A 24,816-nucleotide genomic window follows, 5' to 3' on the forward strand; every position below is an offset into this window, starting at 1 on the left:
CGCACAGAAGACGTCTCTGGAAGTTGTTTTAAAAAAAAGCCTTTTCCCAATGGGACCTGGTCATACAGTCTCCCCCAGCTGCTCCTCCACACTTCAGTGAAACCTCACACAGTACTATGAGGCAGTAAGTGTCAAAGCATCACCTGTCTTTTGAATGCAAAGGGAAGGCTTACTGGTTTCCAGAACTTTTGTTCTAAGTATCAAAGACAAATATAGCTGATTTAATCCTGCAAAGGCTTCCAGGCAACTTCATTTTGCCTAAAAACCACTTCTGGGTAACTGTGTACGTCAACACCCTCTAAATTAATTTTCTGATTACGTTATTTTCTCCAAGACCTTCAAATTATCATGTTAGCATAACTCTGTTTCCCTTCAACATAACTACGTTCTAGAAGGACAACAACATTTCCTGCCTCCCTTGTTAAAAACACACGCAGTTTTATACCACCTCGTCGCATGGATGTGACCGTGATCCTCTGCTCAGCCATGGGAAAGGCATCTCCCTGCAGGGCTGAGAAGGGGATCCTGCGCTGCCTTCCCTCACTGGCCACCCTGGTGACAAGGGCAACACACACTGGCAACCGCAGCTCGGACTCTCCTGCGCCCACCACAGGCACTGCTGTCAGCATGGGCTGAACATCTGACCACTCTTTCTTATTCAATACCAGCACAGGAACCTGCTAGATCAAATGTGCCAAAAAAAAAAAAAAAAAAAAAAAATTCATCGGGACACATTGCAACCACATTTTGCCTTTGCTGAGGGACACATCTGTAAGCAGCAACCCAGCCCTGGGAGCGAGGCAGGGGCAGGCGCTCCAACCACGCCTGTAGCACGCGCAGTTTAACTGCAGTCATCTGGGACGGCAGACATCACTCCCCAGAGCCTGATTTCCCAGAAGGCAACCTGATACCTGGGCTGCCAAAGGTCCTGTGTTTTAATTAAGTGTTAAATCTAGTTTTTGGTGGTGTGTTTTGCTTTTTTTTTTTAAAATCTAGTTTCTCCTTCCCACAGTGCCGTCACTCTTTACTGTACTGCAATTCAATAAGGGGAACAGTTAATTAAGTTTGAACAACAGTGCCTAATGACTTCTATTTAAAGCTGTTCATAAAAAAATATTACAAGACCTTAGAAATTACCTAACTTCAGAAGCTAACATGGTACCTTAAGAGAATAAAACAGTATAATCTTCCATACTTCTACTTTGTAGGTGTATCTTCTACCCCAAGCAGAAGAGTAGAGCAAGGCATCTACCACTGCCCTACAAACACTTGTTTTACATTTAAGCCATGACAAGAACACCATAAAAACAATGAAATGTCCCTGGATGCAGTGATCAAAATGAGTACTGGTCACACCCCTTTTAAACGCTGTTTCATTTAAAATACTCTTCAGATGAAGGAGCAACATAGCTGCTTGTGGAGCCGTGGCCTCAAGGAAAGAGATGTGGAAAAGCAAAAAGGTCCTGAAGAGATAGGAAATACAGAAGAAACAACAAAATGAGACCGTTTAGAAAACCAGGCAGCAGTCCATCCAAAGCAGAATCACCCAGACTCTTCATGGGAGAAGGTAATCTTACCACAAGTGGCTTGAAAAAGGAATCGAGGGTAAGAGAAGGAGGGATGGAGGCTTAGCTGTCCTGCTGGACTTCTGCACAGCTTAATGCTTACATCCATCTCTAGTATTTGACACCACGCACAGAGGTTGTGCCTGGACATGCGATGGTCTAGGGCCACTTGCAGCCCCTGCACCAGAGAAACCCCATCAGTAAAACAGAGATTTCGACATGTCACTGGTAGATGATAAACACTGGAATTAACAAGGAAATTAATAAGAAGGCTGTTCAAATATTAGCCTAATTTAGCTCAAAAGAGTAGAATCTAGTGCAGTGCTCACCTCAGACAGACCCTTTAAAAACACATCCTGCAAGATGTGTGCTCACTACACCCACTCACCAAAGTATCTCTAATGAGTTTCCTCCTACCTGGTACCTCAGATCTGGAGGGAACCCCTCGAGGTAACTTGCTTCCTGGTCTCGCCTCCCGCTTCATGCATAGACTTGGAGTTGTCAGGATTGCAAAAGGGAAGCCTTATTTTTCTTATTCTTGTTGGCAGAGAACTGGTGACAACTATCCATCACTGCCCTTCATGAACATCATGTAGCCACAAAGCAAGGATCACACCTGATTTATTTCCTGATCTGACTCTACTCAAACTAAATCTTCCCATCATAATAAATAGAAACATGAAAGTGAAGCCCACTTTCCTCTTCCTTTTAGAAGTCAGCAAAGGGACATGCTGAGGGGAGTTCAGCCGTCCGTCCTGAGGCGAGGTGGATTCCACCGGTCCCTCGTGATGGAGACCCACATTTACCTCCTTGCTGTCAAAGCCATCCCCAGTGTCGTTTCACCAGACAGCTCTCCCAGTAACCTGGCAACAGTACCTGCCTCACAAAACCACCTGCAGGCTCCCATACCACATCTCTTATCCTCAGAGGACCATAAATCACCTAGGCAGCATAATATTTGAGGACCTAGGAGGACTGACTTTGTTAAAAAAAGAAATCAGCCTTAGAATTGGATGTGTATACCAGCTGGCAAGAAGGAAGCAATATCACAGCCTGACTCCAGAAGGTTTTCAGGAGTGATCCAGAGAACACAAGGTCTGTAAAACTTGTTTTTACCAAATAAATATAAATGTGAAACAATAACCCCTCAGGTGAAAATAATACTTATAAAGTAAACCAACCCTATCTAGAAGAATTGTCTCAAATTTTTAAGAAAAAACCCCACACCAAACCCCTGAGGATTAGGTTTAATTATTTGGATTTTCAAAGCCTCTGTGACAAAGTACCGTCAAGAAGGCGACTGGAAAACTGTCTGAGCAACAGAGCAAGGCACAGAGTGCTATTACAAATCTGGAAATTAACTGAATGAAACTTTAAAAGCAGGTATAACACACGATCAATATTCAGCGTAGCAAAAGATCACACTAGTGTTCCCCGAGGACCAGTTTTGTCTAATATTCTTCAGCTACTTGCATAGGAGAGTGAGTGGTGACGTGGTGCAACTGTGCCTGACATGACTGGTTTGGGGGGCACTGAGCTGACCTTGGCTAGTTTGCCTCTTAGGAGCACTAAAACACTTTATCTTCACTGCAAGTTGTCTTGGGAGAGGTTCACTTGCTTTAGTTACAGAAAATATAAAAACACAGCTGTTTAGCAGTTAAGGAGGAACCTAGAAGAAACCACAGAATAATGAAAGTATTTACTCTTTTCTTGCAAGATGCAAGGGAAACGACACCCAGAGGAACTGAATGGCAATTTTAAATAGATATAAAACTCCCTCTTTTTTCGAGGCATGAACTGACCCCTGAAGCTCCCTATCACAGGCTATCACTGGGATCAAGAGTTCAAAAAACTCCAAAAGTGGATTTGATACATTCATAGCAAGCTAGTGGTGAAACACATTTAGCAAAGCTTATTGAAAACATCTTTTTTAAAGACAATATGATAGTTTCTTTGGGAGAGTTACACCACAATGTGTTTGGAAAACTGAAAATAAACCATCTTTCTGTGTTTGAACAAGCATGAAAAACCTCCCTCTAACTTGCGAGCAATAAAATAGCAACTTGGACACCAGAATTGGAACACCTTGACAAACTAGCAGAGTCATTACTGCTCCCATTTCACAGATGGGGAACAAGACAGAGCGAAACAGTCCGTGGCAGAGCTGGATTACAGTTGGAGGATTCCTAGATTTTTTGGCTGTGTGCTTGCCAACAAGCTACTCTATCTGCTGACCAACGAGAAACAAGCCCAGCAGTAGAGCAGCTCTCTGTGGCGAAGAAAAGGAGCATCCTCAGCTGTTCTTGGTCCCTCGTCCATCCCTTCCCCAGCCCAAACCCGGGCAGCTCCGCACTGCGGCGGAGCGCTCTCCAGGGGGCTGCGCGCTGCAACGGCCTTCGCTGGAAGCACATATCCCTGTGGGATATGTATAGGATAGCTATGCACACCATGTACAGGCCAACTTTCCAAAAAAATCCTTATCAGTTCCCTACGGGCTGCGATTTCCATGTAGATATTTACACGGAGCTGAGCGCTGGCCGGCTCTGGAGGAGCAGAAGAGTTGTCAACTAACTTGGCCAACAGTTCCAGCAATGTCCCTTCTCACCTTTTACACCAGGTTGATGCGCACAGATGGATCTTTGAGGCTGAGCATCTCCACTGCCAGCTAGGAAGCAACTGTTGAAGCAGTATATTTGTGGATGAGGGAAACCTGCCCTCCATGGTTTTCTCTTCTATGTCAAGGCAACGCTGTGGTCAGTCACCAGCTCTCATCACAATCCAGTCCCTCGCTTCCCTCCAGGTGACCATATTTGCTTTCCAAATGTTCTGTCAGACACACGTTCTCCCATTGAGCTGTGCAATCCAACATCTGCACACATTTGCTTTTGCAATTAAAAAAAAAAAGAATTTAGAAATGAATTTAACTTTAAAACCTGTAACGGCTTGAGGAGTCTCTAGAGTGAAACGGGAGGAGGGAAGGGGGAATCCAGGTTAATAAAAGCTGTTAATTAGAGTCAAATGTGCTGCTTAATGTGTCAAGAACTAGTGAGTTACGAGTTAATCAACTGTTCCAAGTTCCTTGGGAGAGCAATAAACCTGAAGCCTGAAAATGGAAGGAGAAGGACAAGGTCATGGTCTTCATAGAAGGTATCTTAAAATTATTTAACCCAAAGATCCAAGCTGGGAGCAGCCTCAAAGAGGCCTGGACCTCCCCCATTCTGAACATCCCATTGTATCACTATACATCAGCACTCCAAGTCTTTCACAGTACAGTCAGGTTCAGAGATATTTTCTTTTTTACTTTTTATCTGCACTAGCTGGGACTTCTACAACGTGTGACATAAGGCACAGAAAAGATAGGCAACTCTTGGAACCCTTGATTTTTTGTTTTCACTGCTCCCTTTCAAATGATGTTGCAAAAGCCTAAAGCAAAAGGCAGAACAGAAACATGGAAAAGTCAGAGAGTATCCATCAAAGTACAACACATAATCAATATTCAACATAGCAAAAGATGACATTGGCATTCCCCGAGGACCGGTTTTGCCTAACGTTCTTCAGCTGCTTGCATAGAAGAGTGAGCGGTGACGTGGTGCAACTGTGCATGACATTGCTGGTTTGGGGTTCAGGATCCTGCATTCCTCCTGCGAGAGCTATGAACAACATCTCCCTACACCACACAGTGAAAGGAGCTGGCACAGCAGGAACTGCCTTAAAGAATACATTAATAAAAACAGCAGAGAAAAGAGAGTGAATAAAGCCTGTCAAGAAATGAAGGGTTTTGGAGATAGAGCATTTCCCACATTTTAATGCATCTGGGAGATAGAAGGCAAATGACGGGTGATTTTCTTTTGCCATTGAACTATGGAAAGATTTAATCTATTTTCACTCCAAATTACTCTTTGCAAATCTAGCCTAGATGGAGTACATTCTTCTTCCTTGCAACATGCTAGCCATCATTAAAGTTTTGCTGTGATTGCTAAGAGAAGAAAAGCTGCAGTTGCTATGAGATCTCTGCCATCACCCAAGAGCTTTCCCAATGGGGGAGAAAAAAAGGAGAGCCAGAAGATAAATATTCATAGCAGAGGATTCCACCAAGACTTTCAAACTTCTGCTAGAACAGGAGGCACTAAAAACATTTCTTTCTTTGAGACACAGCAGTTACGAGCCCCATCGCCAAGCGTACACCCAACTCCAATAAAGTTGTTAATCCCAAATATCATTCATCACTCAATGGTGGATCAACTGGGCCATCTTAGCAGTGCAGGTAAGGTTTCGCCAGACAAAAAGGAGGAAGTAGGTTCTTTCATCTGGAGAGCTTTTGCTCATGGCTCCTCCTGCCAGCGCTCTGCCTCCCCCCAGCTAGTGCCTGCACAGAAGCTGAACTATTCCTCTTTAGACTGACCAAAGACAAAAACGGGGCTGTTCACCACGCTGGGCAGCAGCGGGTGTTGCAGTGGTGGTTGTCAGGCTGGAGACATGGGAACGGCACGGCGCAAGGCTTGCTCCTGGCTCCCTGGTGCAGAACTGGACATTCCTCGGTGTGGGCACCACGGCAGATCACGCTTTCTTTGCTCTTATCATCACGCTGTGCATCTCTCTTTCTGTTCCCTGCACGGATGCCGCTGGAAGTTCATAGAAGAAAAATCCCTTTCCCGAGAGATTTCTTCTTGTGCCTTGCAACCTCTACTTAGTTTAGGGGGCAAACGTGCTATTTGACTATTGTGGAGACAACATGGGCTCCTAAGGTTGGGACTTGGCACAGAAAGGAAGAGGAACAGATGTTCATAGATTTCATTGCAAAATATAATTACCCACGGTCTTGAGGACTACATACAACATATTCTTGTAAATGTAAAAACAATGGGAAGTGCCCTCTGTGCCCTTGTGGACATCGTGGGTGTCCCCCCAGATCTTACCTATTTTTCCATATCACAATATTTCAGCAGCTTTCAGAAATGTGGGGAGCATGGAGGATTGCTTCACATATAGCAAAGTAATCTTTTTAGCACTAATTTTCTTGTTCCTCTACAACATCCAGGTCCTGAGGGAAAGCAGAGCCCAAAGCTAGCTCTGGATAAAAAGATTAGTTGCTTCTGCATTAAGATGCTTGTAATGATTCAGCAACTTAAAGCCATCTTTCTACCAACGAGTCTTTCTGGCTCTTCTATAAGCTGATAGTTCAAAGTGACAAATAAAATAAAGGAATTTGACAGAACTTATTACCACCTACAAAGCTGCTGTACATTTGTGAGTACAAATGGGTCAATTGTGCCCAAAACTCGCAGTTTTATTCAGCTGGGAGAATAATCCCATCCTTCTTTCCAAAGAAAAATCTAGAAATTTACCTTCCCTAACAACCAATTCACCTGAAGCATTAGCAATTAAACTAGGAAGAGCAAACACAGTGTTATCCAGAGCTCCCAGGTATGACTGGCATTTCCCAAAAGGCAGGTGAAATGCACTGAGAACAACCAGATCTTCTCATCGGGAGAGTGACCAGCTACCTCCTATCTGACATCCATAATATTTCAGACTCTTTTAAAACCAAGCACTTCCAATAAACTTCAGGAGCAATCAATCCTCCGCTCTTGCTGAAAAATGTTGCTGCACAGAGGAAAATAGACTACAGAATACCTTGGAAAACAACTTGGGGACAGAAATTCATCTTTTCTAACAATTAGTAGGGAGCCTTTGCGTACCTCTTTCAGCAGCTGCTGAGCGCAGAGGGAAACAGAGAGGGTCACAACCTTAATTCTGAACACAAATTGGCTGCTGGTTCTCCACCGCTGAAACGGGGGGAGAAGAGGTTATGGCCACAGAGTAATGAGCGAGATTACACCGCAATCAGGGAAAGGAGATGTGAGCAGGAGAGACGTGCTGAAGGCAGGGAAAATATTCCTTAAATTAAACCCCTATTGTTACCTTGTCTCTGCCTCGGTGGATAATCCACAAGACTGTGAGTTCCTGCCAGAAGCCAGTGTGAGTATTTCCTGAGCATTTGTCCTATCTGTGGGCAATATAGCAGCCTGTGAGCGCATGAGCTTTCCACCTCCTTGAGGCAAATTTTCTGTACTCCCTAGGAATATCCTTTCCCCTTTTCCCAGTAAAATCCAGACAGTGTTTTTTCAGGATGAAGGGGTGAGCGCTGCACTGCTGAGAAGTCATGAGTGCAGTACCTGACTCCTCAGCACTTTGTGCATAATCAGAGTGAAGTTATTAACGGGGATGGGAGGGGCTGAAGGCAACGAGACTATCATCTGTCTGAAGGTGATGTGTGGAAGCAAGGAAGGCAGAAGCAAATCTGCAGAGGAAACATGCTTCATTCGTAAGGTTTCCTTCCTCTGAGACCCTGTGAAGAGCCTCACACCTGAAGATAACCTGGTGGTAGTAAAACTCTTTCCGAAGAAGGCTGCAGGACAAGAATGATATGAAAGGCAACTGGATCAGTCTCCTCAGTGGACATCTGACCCAGCTTCCACATTGACATGTGCTGTATAAAGATACGGATAAAGAAACAACCGGCAGCTGTAGCTCTCAACACCAGAGACTATAAAAAATTGGGAAATACTGCGTCGAAATTAATGCAACGTGCTTTGAGATCTTCATTCAAAAAACTGTGTAAGACTGTAACAGCACACTATACTCAGTATGCTGTGATGCTAAATATATCCACGCCCACTAAGAACAGCCACAATTTGATTTGAGTTCTATCTTTTAAACTGCTAAGGATATCAACTCTTGCTTCCTTCTTCTCATTAACACTGCTGTAAAGTGCCTGGCACAAATCTACATCAAATGAATATAATTACAAAGGAAAATACATTGCCTTAACTTCTATGTCTGGCCTTCCCTTGCTTTTTCTGTCTTACCACTGTTCTTTTCCTCTTTTCTCCTTCCATTCTGCACGGCAGTTTTTTCTTTTCCATTTTTCTTCACAATTCATCTTTGTCCTTCTTTTCTTTCAGTCTTTCACCTATTCCTTGCTTCAAGCCCAAAGCTGATTGCTTTCCCTTTTTTTTTTCAAGTTTGATTGATTTATTTTGCACTTACATAAATGATTTTATACAAAGCATATAAACTACAGAACTCTCTGCAGAATACCATAAGCACTGTTACCATCCGTGTAGGTAAGGAGGACGAAAAAAAGTGAAGTTAATGAAGTGCTAAATTAAGTAAAAATCTCTTACATCATACTCTGAAGCTTGCCAAAATCTGACTCTTCAGATGTACTGCAATAGCAATTTTCCAAGACACGGGTCCTTTGCAGGCAAAAATCTTCAGCATCTGATAGGAAAAGAAATACAGATTCTCCCAGCTGCTACAGCAGGGACAGGGGATGAAGTAATCTTTCAAAAAACTAGACCCCAGGTCATCAGACAGTCACTCCTGCATGGCACCCAGAACAATGCCATTCTTCTCGCCTACTATGGAAGAGAAAAGGAGGGAAGATAAGGGCAGGTATTTACTTTTCATATCTCGTCTAAAACACCTGCAGGACTTCAGGCAAGTGATCTCTGTTGAAATTCATTGTATTGCTCAATCCATCCTTGCTTAATTCATCTCATGAAACTCTTAAATGGTACCCAGGCTATAGGCTGGCTCTCTACAGAGATGGGAATTACATCCCTAATTACAGGAGATGGTATTGCCCTAATAATAAGTACCGTGCTCAAGAAGTCCCCACCCAGGGGGATGAGCTTTGACCTCTTTTAACAAAGACTGCAAAATAGTTGATAAGAACATTAAAGCAAGTCACTGCTCCGGAAACCACATGCTCATTTGCTCTAAGCACTCTGGTGCTGGTTGCACAAATTAGCTTTTGAGTACATCTCACTACTCTCAGTTGGGGATAGTGGTCTGTCCCACAGTGCTGTAACACAGATTTGGGGCAACAGTATACGGAAGTGTAGAAGGGGAACGAGAAAGGCAGATAGCTTTAGCTCCACAGTATTCACAATTCCCTAACAGCACCAGGAAAGCTCAGCTCAACAAGTCTATTCCAGGCATTGCTGGAGAAATTAATCTGAATTTTTCATGCATCTTCAGGGTGAGACTTTGCAACCCCTGGCAATGAAGGGCTCCTCCGCAAAGCGCACCCTACCCCAAAAAGAACTGGGCTTTGCTAAGCTGTCATTATTGCTCCTCACATTTCCTTTAAACCAGCACCCCTTGCCCCAAGAGCTCTCTCCCTCCTCACACCAGCAGGAAAGGACTGCAGCGATCTCTAACCGAGGACATGTTTTCTTCTCCAGCACAGATTCGTAGCATTTAAAAACAAACCTTCAATTATCGCAGCATATGACCGTAAAACTTGCTCAACTGGAAACATTCCGCTATTTCTAACCTTGCCTTCAGTCGTCTTCTCTCTTTTGCCCCCCAAGCCATCTAAAATAGCATTCTCCTGGAACCTCTGAGCCTAGCACAAAGTTAAATCATAAGTCAAAATGATTAAAATTATATGGAAATATATACATCTCCTTCAACACTGTACTGGGAACATGGCTCGTAACGGGACATCACTACACATTACTCACAAGGCCAGAGAATCTCTATATTTTCTTTTTTGTGCCGGATGACTTAGAGGCAGCAATCAGTCTTTTTTCCTTTTGGGGCTTCCACAAGCACAAGTCCTTAAAGTGAACCCCTGATCTGGATTCCACCTGCTTGTGAGAAAAAAAATAATAAAAAAAAATAATCTTGGAAATATATAGCAACAAGAAACTGGCAGGACAAACTCACACTCCCACTGTGCCAAATTGCAAGTTTAGTAATTCTGTTTTCCTCCTGCTGAGTGGAAGGTGTCATTAGCTGCTGTATTTAGAGCCATAGAAAAGGTTCTTGGAGCAATCCCCAGCCTCTCTCCGAACCAGGTGGCTGATGACCACGGGAGCTCTCTGCAGCTGGGGACCTTCACCTTCATCTTCCTGCAGTCACTACCTCAATTTAAGCCCAAAGGAAACAAACAGGGCAAGTGGCACAATTCGAAGAGAAACCCTCAGGCTGCGTTGCCCTCCTCCGGGCTGAAATTCATCCCTGCATCGGGGCCACTTTGAAGTCCCTGCACTGGATAAATTACTCTCGGGTGCTTTTAACTCAAGAATAACTTTCCTTCTGGGAGAGGATTTCTCCTCTAGGTGGGTCTCTGTGGAGAACCCATTGAACCAAATCCTCATTTCTGAAGATTAACGCAACAATTCAAAGAACTATCCTCTTATAGTGAACCTCGGAGGGCAACACAATTTCCTTGGAAATGTCCTGCAATCACACGTGTACCCGGGCTCGAGTCTTGTCCTCCGAGGACGTCAAACCCATCTGACCATGAGGAGACCTCCCGCTTGGGGAAAATGTGCCCGTCCATGGTGAATGTCCACGCTGGCTTTGCTGGCAGCACTGTGTGACGGCAGAGCATGGGTACGTTTGCTGAAAGGGATTTTGGATAAAGAAAGACATAAATCCATACTCATAGGTGGTCTTCACGGTGCATGCAATGAGGAAGGGAGGTTGAACGTGAGGAATTGTCCCTTGCATGTGGGGACTGAGGATGGGAACGCCCTGCTGTTTCCAGATATGTTTGGGATGGTTGAAACGAAGACCACCTGCACTGCCTGAGAATTGGGAAAATCTGTGCAAACATTCATTATTTATAAGATAGTTGTCCAGAGGCAAATTGCCTGGAATCCATTAAAGGGAGAAATCCCAGCTCCCTCTGGCAGTTGCCTGGCACAAGCCTTTTCCACTGACACAAAGAGAGGGGGAAAAAAATCACTTTCATTTCTAATTAATCTTCTGCTATATAATACTTTTAATTAGAAAAAAAAAATTAAAATCTGCAAGCTCTTTGAGAGAGGAAGGAAAGAGCCAAAAGTGAGGCAGAAAGCTCTGGCATCTTGGCTGCAGTTCTTCTTTAAATCAGGTGGAGCAGGTGAACCCCACAACTCCCCATGATATTGCCAGAGCCCTCCCAGTGTTTCAGGATTCTCCCCTGGGGATGAGGAATGGGACCATGTGTGTACAGACATTCTACCTATTCACCCTGGAAAAGGAAATCCAGGCAAGGAAGAAAAGTATTAGAATGATGCCTTGGACAGAAATTAAATGGACTCCGTTGGGCCAGAGAAGCTGAAAGGCCCAGGGACAAGAAAATAAAACCCATACATTACCTCTTCAAAATAATAACCTCTTCCAAATAATTAAAAAAACTTCATTCCCCAAATTTCCTAGCCCTTCTTTCTCCTTCTAATGTCTCTCTTCCCTGCATTCATTATTAATGCCACTGGGGGTACAGATTTGCACTTTGGTTTCTGAAAAATTAATTCAATGATTAAAATTTCAGTCCCTGAGTGATGGAAGCATCTCAGGCAAGCTGGAGTTGCCCCTTTGCAGTTGGAAAGCCTTTGGTACGCTGCCCGTTTACCCCCTGCATGAGAAGCCTCCCCGTAGGCTTAGTTCACGGGGGGAAAAATCTTGTAGGAAAAGGTGGTTCTAAGTTGACCAGGTTCTGCTTTTGTGGAGAAGCCATTTCAGTTTAATACCCTACCAGCGCTCAAATCAGCGCAGAGAGTGAAGCCCAGGTTATTCCAAGGCTCAAGCACTCATGGCTTTCTACATGATCCCCTGGGTAAGGGAAAATCTCCAAATGAATGTAAAAATTAACACTGTACACGTAATACTCATTGGCAAACTGACTGTTGGCTGAGAGACTTCTGGTGTGGCTAATGAAATTTTCTTTGTGCTTAAAATGAAAGAATAGCAGAGAAAGACCCTCAGAGAAAGACACCTCCTCAACTCACAGAAAACATCTACTCCTTCATCTGCACCCACACCTATCGGCAGAAAGAGCAAAATCCAAGGAACTGGGAGGGAAAAGGTGACAGATCATACAGCACTCACCCCCAGGGGGCAATTTTGTCCCATTCCAGAAAAGCAGAGACTCTGTCTGCAAATGCAGTATTGGCTCCAGAAGGTCCTTTCCTGGGCAGCAGCAAAGCTACCCTTCCATCAGCTCCAAGTCAAAGGAAAAAGCAGGCAAAAAGTCTGCGTAATTGTCCACCCTCAATTCCTAGCACTGTTATTTTTATTTATTTTAAAACAAACGCGAGAGGGAAATCAGAGCTCTGAACAGGACATGGAGCTGAGGAGCTCAGAACCCTTCTCCAGACTTAGATAAGAGGAAGAAGAGGAGGAGGGGCTGGATTTAAACTTACAGATATTGATTTCATTCCTAAGGTGCTAAAAAATGGCAAGATAGAACAAGCAGAAAAAAAAGTAAGACTACTTTTCCATGGCAATTTACTGAGTAAAAACCCAACTAAACCTTGAAGCAGAATAAAGATAGCAAACTCTTCCATCTTTGGGAAGCAGCATCTTTCCACTCACACACTGGCAACAGGCTGAGAAGGTGGTGGGATTCAGGGCAGCACTGGCAACATAGTCCCTGCCAGCCAGCACAGCACGGCTGGTGCTGCCATCATGGGGATAAGAAAGGGACAAGAGAGATGGGAAGCACTGTGAGGAATTCTGCTGAAATCCTCTGCAGGCAGGAAAATAGCAAAGCTCTGAAACCGAGAAACAACGTTCTCTAAAGCAACAGCATTAGTGACAGCCCATGTTCCACTTCATTGGGGTTGTGACAACTACAGGAACACTGAATGCTCAAAGCCAACTCCTGGATTCAGATGCTGAATATTATGTTTGCTCCTGAAATATTTTATCAAAGCAAAGTTTCTAAAAACTCCACTAAACGGTGAATCTGGGGGAAAAAACCTCTTTGCTAGCTCTAGAAGAACACACACTGTGTATATCACTAGCACAGTGCTACCAGGAACAAAAAGCAATACATGGAAAAACCTACTTTTTACCACATTCGCTGAAACTTTGCAGGGTGAAATGTGCAGAACACTGGCTGCTTGGAAAACCTGCTGCTTTTCTTCCTCAAGGTGTAGCTTTGTGGAGTTTTCAGAATATGTGGACTTTTATGTGCTGTTCAACTCTTGAAGTTATTCTGAGCTGAGAGCCTTTAGCGCCGTGGTCCTGTATCCACAGGGCAGACAGAGCACTGGTACGAGCAGTATTAGCTCCCTCGTGGGCTTTCATGTGCCAGCCTTCCCACTCCGGGACAGGGTCATTCATCCTGTTCTTACAGAGCCCAGGTGGTTTTATGGAACCCACGGCTATTAAATCTTCTCTTCTTAAAAGGCTCCAGAGCAGGATACATCCTACCTTGCAGCAGCGTTGACTCCAGCCTCGTGACACCACCACACCTGAGAGACGACGTGCTGGGACGCGCAGCCCTGACGCCCCGTGCAGAGTAAAGAGGAAATGGAAATGCTGGAACAAGCACTTTGGCACAGCTTCTTGGCTGGGCTAAAGGTTTATTCCTGGGATGATGCTTTCCTGCAGACTAAGGAAAATTAAATTTAGCACTTTGCAAATAAATAGGTTAAGGCTGAAAGGACACTATTTAGGAATTTACTGCTTACAGCAGCCTCAGAGATTATAGATCCATCACCGTCTATTACCTTGCTAGTTACTGCTTCCACTCTGTCTATCTTCCCTACTTACAGAGTGGTCCTTTCATCAGGTCTTTTTCTGTTCCAACTTGAAACTGTCATCACTCTAATGGAATTATATGAAGAAAAACAACTTTAGGCTGCAGTCACTCTGCCAAAAAGCCAAGGACATCTCCTGTGCTTCCCCAGGACAACGCGGCGAGATTCTTGCCTGGCAGAGACATACGCAGATAGCCTGAAAACCTCGTGGGAAATACAGCGACGGACAGCTGTTTACACACATGTCCAAAACCTCTGGGCCTCCGTGCAACTGTCATTCGAGCCCTTTTAACACCCTGTAACACAAGAGCTTTCAAATGGGCCAGCAAACCAACAGCTGACTGGTAACCCTTGCTGCAGGTTCATTGTATCTACATTGCACATGGCATGAGAATTAGTTGCTGAATGCACCTGCCTTGCGCTTCACACACCTTTTCCACTCTGTGCTTCATATAAAAATCATCTGCAGACAGTCCCCTCTCCAGAGTCAGATACATCCCAGAAATGCAAAGTGACAGCGAGCACATGAAATGCTCTCCAGAGCCTCCCATTAAGACAGACAAACCCTTCAGTTTAAGGTTGAAATTTATGTCAGCTCCCCAGAACATGGTTGAGACAGATCCACTGTTACCAGCTACCTGCTTTAGCTGAAAATGAATACAGATCAGGGACAAATTAAAATTTTCAAGCCTCAGTTTGATATATTCCTTCCAAGACACAGGCAGACAGACTTGTCTTCTTCTAGAAGCTAAAGATGCCATCAAAAGATAATCTTGGGAGTTACCAAAGCTGGAGGTCATCCTCAGCTCTCAAATTCCCTACTTCCCCTGTGGAAGAGCACGCAGCAACGTGATTTATCTATGAATCCTTGTAAGACAGATTTGACATAAAATACCTTTCCTCATTCCTTCATCAAAGGATGTACTCAGGCAATTGGCAAAAAAGAAAATACATTAAAATCCAAACTCCTAAAATAGTACTAAGTTACCTGCTCCTACTGCTAACATTCACATGGGGCAGAATGAACATTTTTTGTGTATGGAGTTAGGATGATTCATGCACCTGTTTGTTTGATACAAATGTGAGAACAGGGTAGGTTTTTCACATTTCCACATATATGAATAAAGACAGTTAATACATTATTAAACCCTAACATTAATCTGTATCCATGTTAAGTATTAATTCCTTAAGGGAACATAAAGAGCTGAGCTGCAAAAACTGTTGTTCTGTAGCACAGGGTAGGACTCCACCACAGCAGCCAGCCCCTGTAACAAAGCTCTCCAGCAGGATTTTCAGTGTACTCCTGTAGCCTGTCATTGCTCCACAGACACAGCACTGTGGCGAGGACACCAGCATTAACAGATTCATACTGCAACACAGACAGGACGTGTTATGATCTGGAAAGCCTGCACAACAAGTTATGTTTAAGATTCCCAATGCTGTGAAGTGCATCAAATCTTCAAGGAATGCCACGACTGGATGGCTGATGTGCTTCCAACCCTTTCCAGCAATATCTGCCTCCAAATGCAGGTGGGATGCCTTGGAGCAAAGCAGAAGGTGCACACACAGCGATCATTATTTCTGCTTTTCTACAAGTGGTTTCTCAAAAAGAAAACGTGAGAGGTCTTTGCTTAGGTAAAGGTCTCAAGGAACACCCAAGCACGACAGAGACTGGGATGTCATGAAGAAGAGCTGCTTAATAAGCTTTGAAATACAGGCTCTTATCTTAAACCGGCAAGCCAGTTTGAGAGAAAGCGTATTAACTAGTTTATGCAACACCAACTTCACGGTTAAGAGCCGTGTAGTAATTGAGCATTTAGACTTTGAAGCGTGGAAGCAATACAAGGATGACAGAGGAATATATGGCTGCCAGATTCCGTCTCCTGTCTTGCCTCGATGTTGGCCCTTCGGCTGCCAAAGGGGACCCGTGACCATGACACTCCATTCTCTGCTCCTCACTACCGCTCCACTACAACCCTCCCCTCTCACCTGCCAAGCCTTGTGGGAAAGCACCAACCACCTCATCACCCAGACTAATTTTAGGCTGAAATCTTCTAACTCTGAAATCTTAGACGAGATCACACCACAAGCATTTATATTCACACTCTTTATATGATTCCAGATCCATTCTTCAGAGACAATAGATATCCCAAGACCATGCCAGCACAGGAATCTTTCGTCGTTTCTATATTTGTGAATAGTTTTTTATACACACACAAACACATGCCCTCTTTCCTCTCTGGAGATTAGAAAATCTTTTGCCCCAGACAAGCATGGGCAGCAGCTACAAGTCTCAACACAAAGAGATAAGTCCTAATTATGTTTGTATTTAAATAACGTGCTGCTTACTCCAGAAAGAAGAGAGGCAGCAGCTGCCACTCACTCTCGTTGGTGGCACTGAGCAGGCTGAGCTGTGCTGCTATGACCTGGGGCACTCACATGCTGGTGGATGCTTTGCTGGATGTTACCAGCTGCATTTCCTGGAGCTCGCTGTTCTTCTTTGGGGTCTGCTCACAAACCTACTCCTGGAACATAGGGGGAAAAGGCAAAGAAGCGGTACAAAGTCCTCTGACTGCATGTCCTCTGCACCACCAATCGCTCCTCACAGCCAGCTAAAATGAGGGTTCAGGGATGCCCATGCAGGATCACAAGCGGAGGAAAGGGCTGCAGGGACTGCTGAAGTCACTGATGCCATTTGTCACAGAACGTGATCTCATGACAGTCTTGCCCTGGCTGGATGTGCTGGCCTTGGAACAGATTGACCCCAGCACAGATGCCCAGAATGGACCCAAGGCAGGTGGGATGGCCTGTCTCCTCCTCCTCATGTCCAGGGACAGACGAATAACTGAGACTGTCGAGCAGCCAGGGAAGATGTCTGAGATGTAAGGTACCCCCAAAATCAAGATGTTTTTCCTGCGAAGGATAAAAACTTCCGGCAATCTTCACTTCTTTTCATGTGCGGCTTTGAACATAACCACACGCAAGCAAGCAGCGGGGTTGTGGTTTGCTGACACAGCTCTGCGTGTTCTGCAAATTCACAACAGAGGAGCCTGGGAAAGCAACAAGCGTGCATCAAAAGCTGCTTTGCAAAACACCCATTTCATGTGAGCTGCAGCGAGGCCTTGGTATTCCCCCATCGCCCGGACTCGCAGGCGTTGCCTTTTCCTTCAAGAGCGCTGATCACACGGGCTCTAAGTAGAACATCTTTTGAAACTGCCAGAGCCATAAATAAATAGATAGAGAGAGAAGAAATTTGATGCCAGTTGAAGGTGGTGGGTACCCACAGAAAAGAAAGGAGCAGCCATGCTGCCCCAGGCCCCGCGTCTAAGGAACAATTTGCTGCGTCCATTCAGGTATAACAAAAGCTGCCTGCACCGGTTACATCTCCAACCCATTCACACGCAGCTTCCCCATGGCAGAACATTTTTAACCTCCCCGCCATGGAAACCCATGAATGGCAATACCCTGCGCACCCAGGTGAGAGGGCAAGAGAAAACCAGAAGGTTGAGTGGCCTAGAGCAAAGCCACACGGCGATTTAGCGGCGGAGATGGGAATGAGAATCCAAGAGGGGTTTTGCTTATTTCCCCTCTGCTTTATCTGTTACTTAACACTCTCTTCGCCTCACAGTACACAAACGCAGCCCAGCCAGCCCACACAGTCCTTTGTAAGCTGTTCAAACACAGCGGTGGGTGGACGCAGACAACCTTCTCTCCCGAGACCTCCCACAGGGAGACCGGGCACAGCCAGCGACAAGAGCAACTCTTCTCCAGCAAATGGCAATCACGTGGGTGCTGGTGGCAGGGGGAGAAGGAAAGAAAAGGCTTTTATTGTAGCAGGTAAGTCAGTCAGGATCTGCTCTGCCTCCCGCTAACTTACGCTGAAACAGCGGCAGCTTTCGCACTGTCTGGGGCACAGGGTTGAGCCGTGGTGGCACGAGGATGGAGCCAGCAGCTGCCCGGTTCGGGGCACAGGCACAACTAGGACCTGCCCGCAGCGTTGTCCTACACCACGCAGCCCTCCAGGGCCACACACGGTGCTACACCACCCCGCATGCTCTGGTTTAATTAAATTCTCATCAGTGACCTGTGCTCCATCTGGTGCATGTGATTCTCACTAGTAAACATGGGCTGTCTTTCTTATTTCATTAAGTAAAGAAGTATTTTAATGAAGGAAAAGGGCAGTTGGAGGGAGGTGAATGGTGAACTTATTTTACAGAAGGACGTATTCTAGTAAGTTGGTTACCTATTGTTATTGCAGAATTGTAAAGTCATTTAGGTTAGAAAAAGACCTTTTAGATCATCAAGTCCAACACAACATTGTCAAGTCCACCAGAAACAGATGCTGAGGTCCTTCAGCTGGCATGGCTGATGTCTGCCGTGTCCTGCTGCCCAGATGAAGCCATCGGCAGTATTGACAGTGATGGTGGCTGAAGTCAGGTGCAGCATTTGCAGGAATAACTCCAAAGCTGCCTTTTTTCAGTGCCCTGCTCCTTTGCTTAGAGAGAGGGAAGCAGAGATGGAGAGGCAGAGCTCATGCCACCACAGGCAGGGTGCTGTGCGGAGGGACACCTGGAGATACAACACCAGCACTGCCCTGCCCTTGAGGCACAAAGAAGTGAAGGGAAACTACAAAAGTAACTTGGTGGCCAACAGCTGATTATTACAAAGTAAATAGGGAATTGCAGAGAGAGAGCCTGAATCTCAGATGGCATCTCTGAGTCAACATCACATTTACTGCTTTTTTTGAAGCGACGGGCTGTGTATCTGCCTCACGGTATGTAACACATCGCTCACTCCAACAGAGAGAACGCACCCATCAGCAAGACAAATCTTTGACCTTTCAGAGATCTTCACATGTACCATCCTCCCGCTAGTCAGGAAAGACTCAGTCACTGGAATAATTCTCCAGCATCATCAACATTAATTACCTGCATGGCTGGGTCTACCCTGGCAGGCTCACAGGCATGGCAGGGAATGGGAACAAGTGGTGCCAACACGCTGGAAATGGGTATTGCGCCAGCCCGAGAGGTGACAGGGGAGTGTATTCCCCAGCTCAAAGCTGTTCCATGTTCCCCATCAGCACAGTCTATTTATCCTCACAACAGTCTAGTGACATTGGCAGGAGCATCATCCACCTCGCACAGATGGGAAACAGAGGCAGAGAAAGAGCATTAAGATTGCTCAGTTGGAACGAGGCTTCAGCCCAGTCGCTTGAAACCTCGAAGCGGCATTTTTTAGCTCAGAAATTCTGCAGTAAAAAGAAAATCTTCTGTTAGATCTCTCCACTATCCTTGAGGAGACTGGTTTCATTAGAAAAAAAAGAAGAAAAAAAAAGGAAAAAACCCTACCCTGCCCTAGGGGATAGGCAGTTGTTTAGGGAGGCACATGTAGTGAGAGAGAAACTGTGTCAGAAGAAAAAAAAAAGCATGAGAACAAGCAGAAAAAGAGACGGGAGCAAAAAATTAAAGTTTGGTTCTAACATGAAACAGGCTGCTACAGTATCTGAAAGAAAATGACATGTAGGAAGATTAAATACAGAATTTGATGCTGTAAGACCATAGATTGCTCAACAGCCCCTGTTTTAGAGCTGCTGATTAGTGCAACCCAAGATGGGTCCTTGCTGACCCTTCCAGGAATCCCAGAGCAATCACCTGGCAGAAGGCATCACGCTTGCACAGTGACGGCAGGCGCTCCCCGAGCCCAGCAGAAACCAAGTCTCTGGCAACCACACATGCAAATTGAGAAAAAAAGATATGTAAAAATAAAATAACTTGTAATTAACAAGAATGAGGAGTTAACAGAGGCCTACAGTCTCTAATCAATCCCTTGCTGCTCAGCCTGCTCCACCGATGAGCCCCATTGTCATTTTTGATTTTGTGTGCAAGAGCGAGAGACGGCTGCTGGAAGAATAGCACTCCATCAAAATGGTGATTTCTTTCTCCCCTCAAGACTCATCAAGGGTAAGGAGAAGGCGAGGGGAGAAGATAGAGAGGCAAAAAGAAACAAACAGCTAGAACAGGATTCTCAGAGATTCTCTGCTGGGCTCAAGGAGGAAATAACTGAAACTGCAGGTATGCCAAGCATGCGGACTGATTCAGAGCTCCCAGCAGTACTGGCAGCTTCAAGACGAAACAAGAGCACTCAGGTGAGTAAAAGTAATCCCTGTGTTAACGATCGAGCTTATTCCAACACGTACATCGTTCACTGAAGTGCTCCAGCCAAACTGCTACCGAGGCTGTGCTGGAATCTCAGCAGACTGAACTCTCTACACACGTTTAACCACACGAGTTTTGTCTCACCCTTTCAACCAGCAGTTTGTCAGCATCACTTTGTGTTCAAAAAACAGTCTCTGAGTTCTTCGTTATTCAGTCCAGCCTCATCTCCTTCCTCAAGAAAAGAGAATTAAAGTATTACTTCTCACACGCACAGCGGCCCTGTGACACTTTGGACACCACGGCAGTACAGAGGGAACAGGAGGGCAGGGAACACGGCGATGGGGCAAAGGAAGACCGGGAAGTTAAAGGTGGTGTCTGTCCTTCCACTGCACCCTTCTTGCACACAACGTCTTTATCCTTTTCACCCTAACGTGTTCTGCCTCTGCACCCACGTGAACCACATCAGAAGCAAGCATTCACTTTTCAGGCTGCCTTGAAGTTTGACAGCGACAGTTCCCCTTACAGATCAGCAAACCAACTCTTTACCTAACTCCTTAAAGAGCAGTGCATCAAAGACAGCACGCATGCACTGGCTGTTAATTTCACAGGTTGGAGAATAGTTGTTGATTTTATTACCATATTACCAATCCAATACGACACCAATAAAGGTTTTATTTTGCAGCAAGAAGTGCCAGCCCTGTCGCTGGGAACACTGTCAAGCAGCACCACGACGCTTTTGGTTTTGTTTGCTGTCTGATATCTCGGGTATTCTCTTTCAAGGTATAAAGCCTAACGTTTTGGGGAAGCCCTTCAACGAACTACTGCTGGTGTTTGGGTTTTCATTTGTTAAATTCTGTCAAAATGATCAACATGGGTTAGGGCTGGGCTGGTGAGGAGAGCAATACTTCAAACAGAAATATTTCAAACATTGCCAGGATCAGATCCATCGCCTTTTCAGTCCATGATCCTATCAAGAAAGTGACCAGGAAGCCCCACATTCATGCCACAACAGTGGAAACAGTTCACCTGAAGCACAGTGAATAATCAAGCACAGATTGCTCTCTCAGAGCACTCTCCTCACTCTCTCTTTTTCACTCAAGTCTTTATTGCCAAGTATGTCCAGAGGATGGAGTTCAATGTTGTCAGGTACAGCAGCGGTAAAACCATATGCAGACACAACCCAAAAAATAAGGAGCATGTACGGGAACTTTCTTCCTAACCTCTGTAGTAAGAGATGGCCTTTACACCTCAGAGAGCTCTGCATGTCCCTGCTTAAGGTAAATGTAAATATTTAATGTAAACCTAGGTATTACTATTTGTCTGCAAAGATTTCTTACCATTTCAGAAATTGTACTGAGCTCCTGCAGTACTTTGAAGCCACAGGGTCTATCAAATAAAAGGATTTCCAGCCTTTTAATTTTAAAGTGATTGGTTTCCAGTGCTTTGGCTGGGACTTTGTCTTCAGGCACACAAAAAGAGAAAGCCCATGATCTAATTTCTCTGCACTGTTTGTTCATTTGTGCAAGTGTCTCAAAATCACCTCCTCTTCAAATTTGACCAGTCTTTCTGTTTATCCAAGGACTTCTTTTGCCTGAAACAACTGTCACTGCCTTTCTAAAGGTCCCATTTCTTTACCCTCATTCAGGACCTCACCAGAGACAAGGGTAAACAGCACGATGTACACACGGCCAAGCAATGACACCCTGGTTTGCCACTGCTCCACGCTGGCTATTTTGAGGGTCCTCAGCAACGTTTGTGTGGTTTAATAGATATCTTCAATGGGTTGCTACAAAGGGAGTCAATGCAGTTCTTGGATATCTCATGGGTAGGCTGGCCTAGACACAGCAGTTAAGCACTATGCCGAACGCTAAGTCTGTATCATGGCTTAACACATCTAATGTACCAGCAACAGGAACAGAATACAAAACTGTCATGTGCTCCAGTAACTATAATTGCATTATATCTCACAAAAAACAATCAGAAGCTAAACTCCTGGTGAGGAATCTGTAACGCTGCTCTCCACAGCATTTAATTAAAAGAATAAAAAAGAGCAAACAAGCGAGAGCGAGCTGTGGAGTCCGAGATGTGCCCTGCTTCCTACGCACTCACACAGAGGGTCTGAAAATCACTGGAACATCCTTCAAGTTGATGAGCTCATCTGTTGCATCGATAGGGATCGCCAGTAAATACTGACACGGTCTCATTGGAATTCAGCGCTCATTTATAGATACAGTCATTTATATTCACAGCGTGGCACTGTGATTAACCCTTTCATTGAAGCTGTAATTCCAATTAATGCAAATTGGCTGGACATACACAGCATATAGATAAGCTCTACTACAGTAACCACATACCTCGGTTGGGAAAACCAAGAACATCTTTCATCTTCATTTAGCTTTGAAGGGGTTACATTACAGTAATTCCTATTGCATCCCTGCTACTGAAGCCTCACTAAAAATTAAAAGCCACCAGCAGTGCAACTGAAATATGCTCTAAAGTTTACAGGCAAACTACAGAAGCTTGTGAAGTGCCAAGGGACTTCTCTGTTTTAATTATATAGACCCTGTTCCATAAATTGCTTGAATGGAATAAATACAAATAGCATTCCCTGCTTTGTGACTTCTTTGGGTTAATGAAATGCACACAAACACCCACAGTCTGCTAAGGCTCAGCAATTCCACAGCATAAACACACAACCTTGCTGGAAGCCGTAGTCAAGATTCAAGCCTTGGTAAATACATGAGAACCAGCTGCCTGGACTCAGCAAGGAAATAATTTGTTTATATTCCACTGCTATTCTAAGCCACAGACAGTGGGAACCGTCCACGATTTACTGAACAGGGAGAAGGAGTCTGAGATTTTGTTATTCAGGCTCCAAACAGCAAATCTCCTTCTCCTACCCTAAGAAGTGTGTGAGGTAAAAGAGGCTGAGGAATTCCATGAACCAACACACAATCCACCCTCGGCTGTGGGAATTGCGAGATTTGCTCTACCTGGTAACACCTGCCTCCATGCTCTGGGCATACTTGGGAATAAAGAATTGAGTGAAGAACAGAAAACAGGAAGAGTGTTTATGGAGAGGAAACTATACTTCATCATTATTCACTTTCCTGCATGTAAATTATTTCTGTTGCCATGACATGAAGGAGAATTTGATCTACAAACCACTGAGGTGACAGCCAGTTCTTGTTCATGTGGCCAGCTGCAATTCTCGCACGTTTTCTTCTCTTTCTCCAAGCATGCTGTCTCTCCTATGATGCAGAAAGAACTGCTAGTTGTACTGTCTGGCCATGGCATCCAACAGACATCTCCTGGAGTCTGCTGAAGCTTCACTCACTGAACAATCAGCACTACAGGTGTGAACACAGGCACCTGCAGGTGTCAAAGCTAAAAGCAGTGCACCCAGTTATTCTCCTCCCTGGACAATGAGCTTTCTCTTCTTGCTGCCATTTGTCTCAGTCCAAAACCCTCGTAAGGCCAAGTAATACAACTGCTTTGGGCATATTTTCCTAGTTTTACTATGCATACTAGGTACTGCCTTGTACTTTGCCCTCACTTGCTTTATTTGTTGGTTTGTTTGTTTGTTTTTTCTGAGACTCTAAAGTTGCAGAACAGAAAAATATTTGTCCTATTATGTAAAGAAACAACATTGCCGCAATCCACATGCGGCACACAGCTGTAGGTCTGCAGAAACAGAACTTTTCCAGTCCCTTCCTGAAGAGTTCCCTCCTGTACTGAACACCTCCAAAACCCTCATGTTTCTCTAAATGAGACACCCCAGGGAGATCAGTGGGAGGCAGGTATGATTAAGTGCCAGTTGTGTTCCCTACCAAGAAGGAGAAAGTTCTTCCATTGACCTGTAAACTTGGGCTGTCGACACTTGAACCAACATAAAGATGGACCTTGACAGCTTGGCAATACTAGTGTCACATCTGAGCCCTCTAACGCATCAACCCAACTGTGCGAGCTCGAAGGTAAGGCAGAAGAAAAACAGCACTTATCAAGCCACAACCCAGTTTCAGACCACCGAGCTAGACCAATGAAGGTATCAGACTGACAGAAGACAGACTGTTACTGCCTCTCATCCGTGCTGTTCACATAAACAGCACTTCACACACACAAGGTTGAGTTGCTGCTCAAAAAGGATTCCAATTTACATAAAGACAAGATGATGACACATAGACAAGCTAGACGATGGCAAAGACAGTAAGGACATATATCTTGTAGTGAAGTAAGGATGAAACCTTGATGGTTATGTAAGGTTTTATTGCCATGACATACGTAACTGATAATATAAAAAGGTGAGTGCAAGGCCAGATACCTTAGGTATTATACATACATAGCCTCCTCTCTTTACTCCTTACTTCTATATATCAAGCAGGAAAGCAGAAGTCAAACCCCCTAAGGAAATTTTTCAAAAGGAGAAAGGATCTTTACTTCCTTCATAAGGAGCACCCTGTCACATAGCAGGAGGGCAGTGATTTTCCAGTCTAATCACTGAGAAGGAGCAAATACATTCTGGCATGCTGAAAACCATGAACCCAAAGA

The 24,816-nt window shown here is 44.7% G+C and overlaps 1 protein-coding gene across 1 annotated transcript in view; it reads right to left on the reverse strand.

Moving 5' to 3' along the window:
- The window catches only part of MAD1L1 (MAD1 mitotic arrest deficient-like 1 (yeast)), a gene marked incomplete at its 5' end in the record, with an annotated part of 322,697 nt that overhangs the window by 64,518 nt on the left and 233,363 nt on the right, over positions 1-24,816 (reverse strand). The window lies entirely within an intron of this gene.

The sequence above is a fragment of the Apaloderma vittatum genome, unplaced genomic scaffold (genome assembly GCF_000703405.1).
Source record: "Apaloderma vittatum isolate BGI_N311 unplaced genomic scaffold, ASM70340v1 scaffold4913, whole genome shotgun sequence".
NCBI classification, from domain to species: domain Eukaryota; kingdom Metazoa; phylum Chordata; class Aves; order Trogoniformes; family Trogonidae; genus Apaloderma; species Apaloderma vittatum.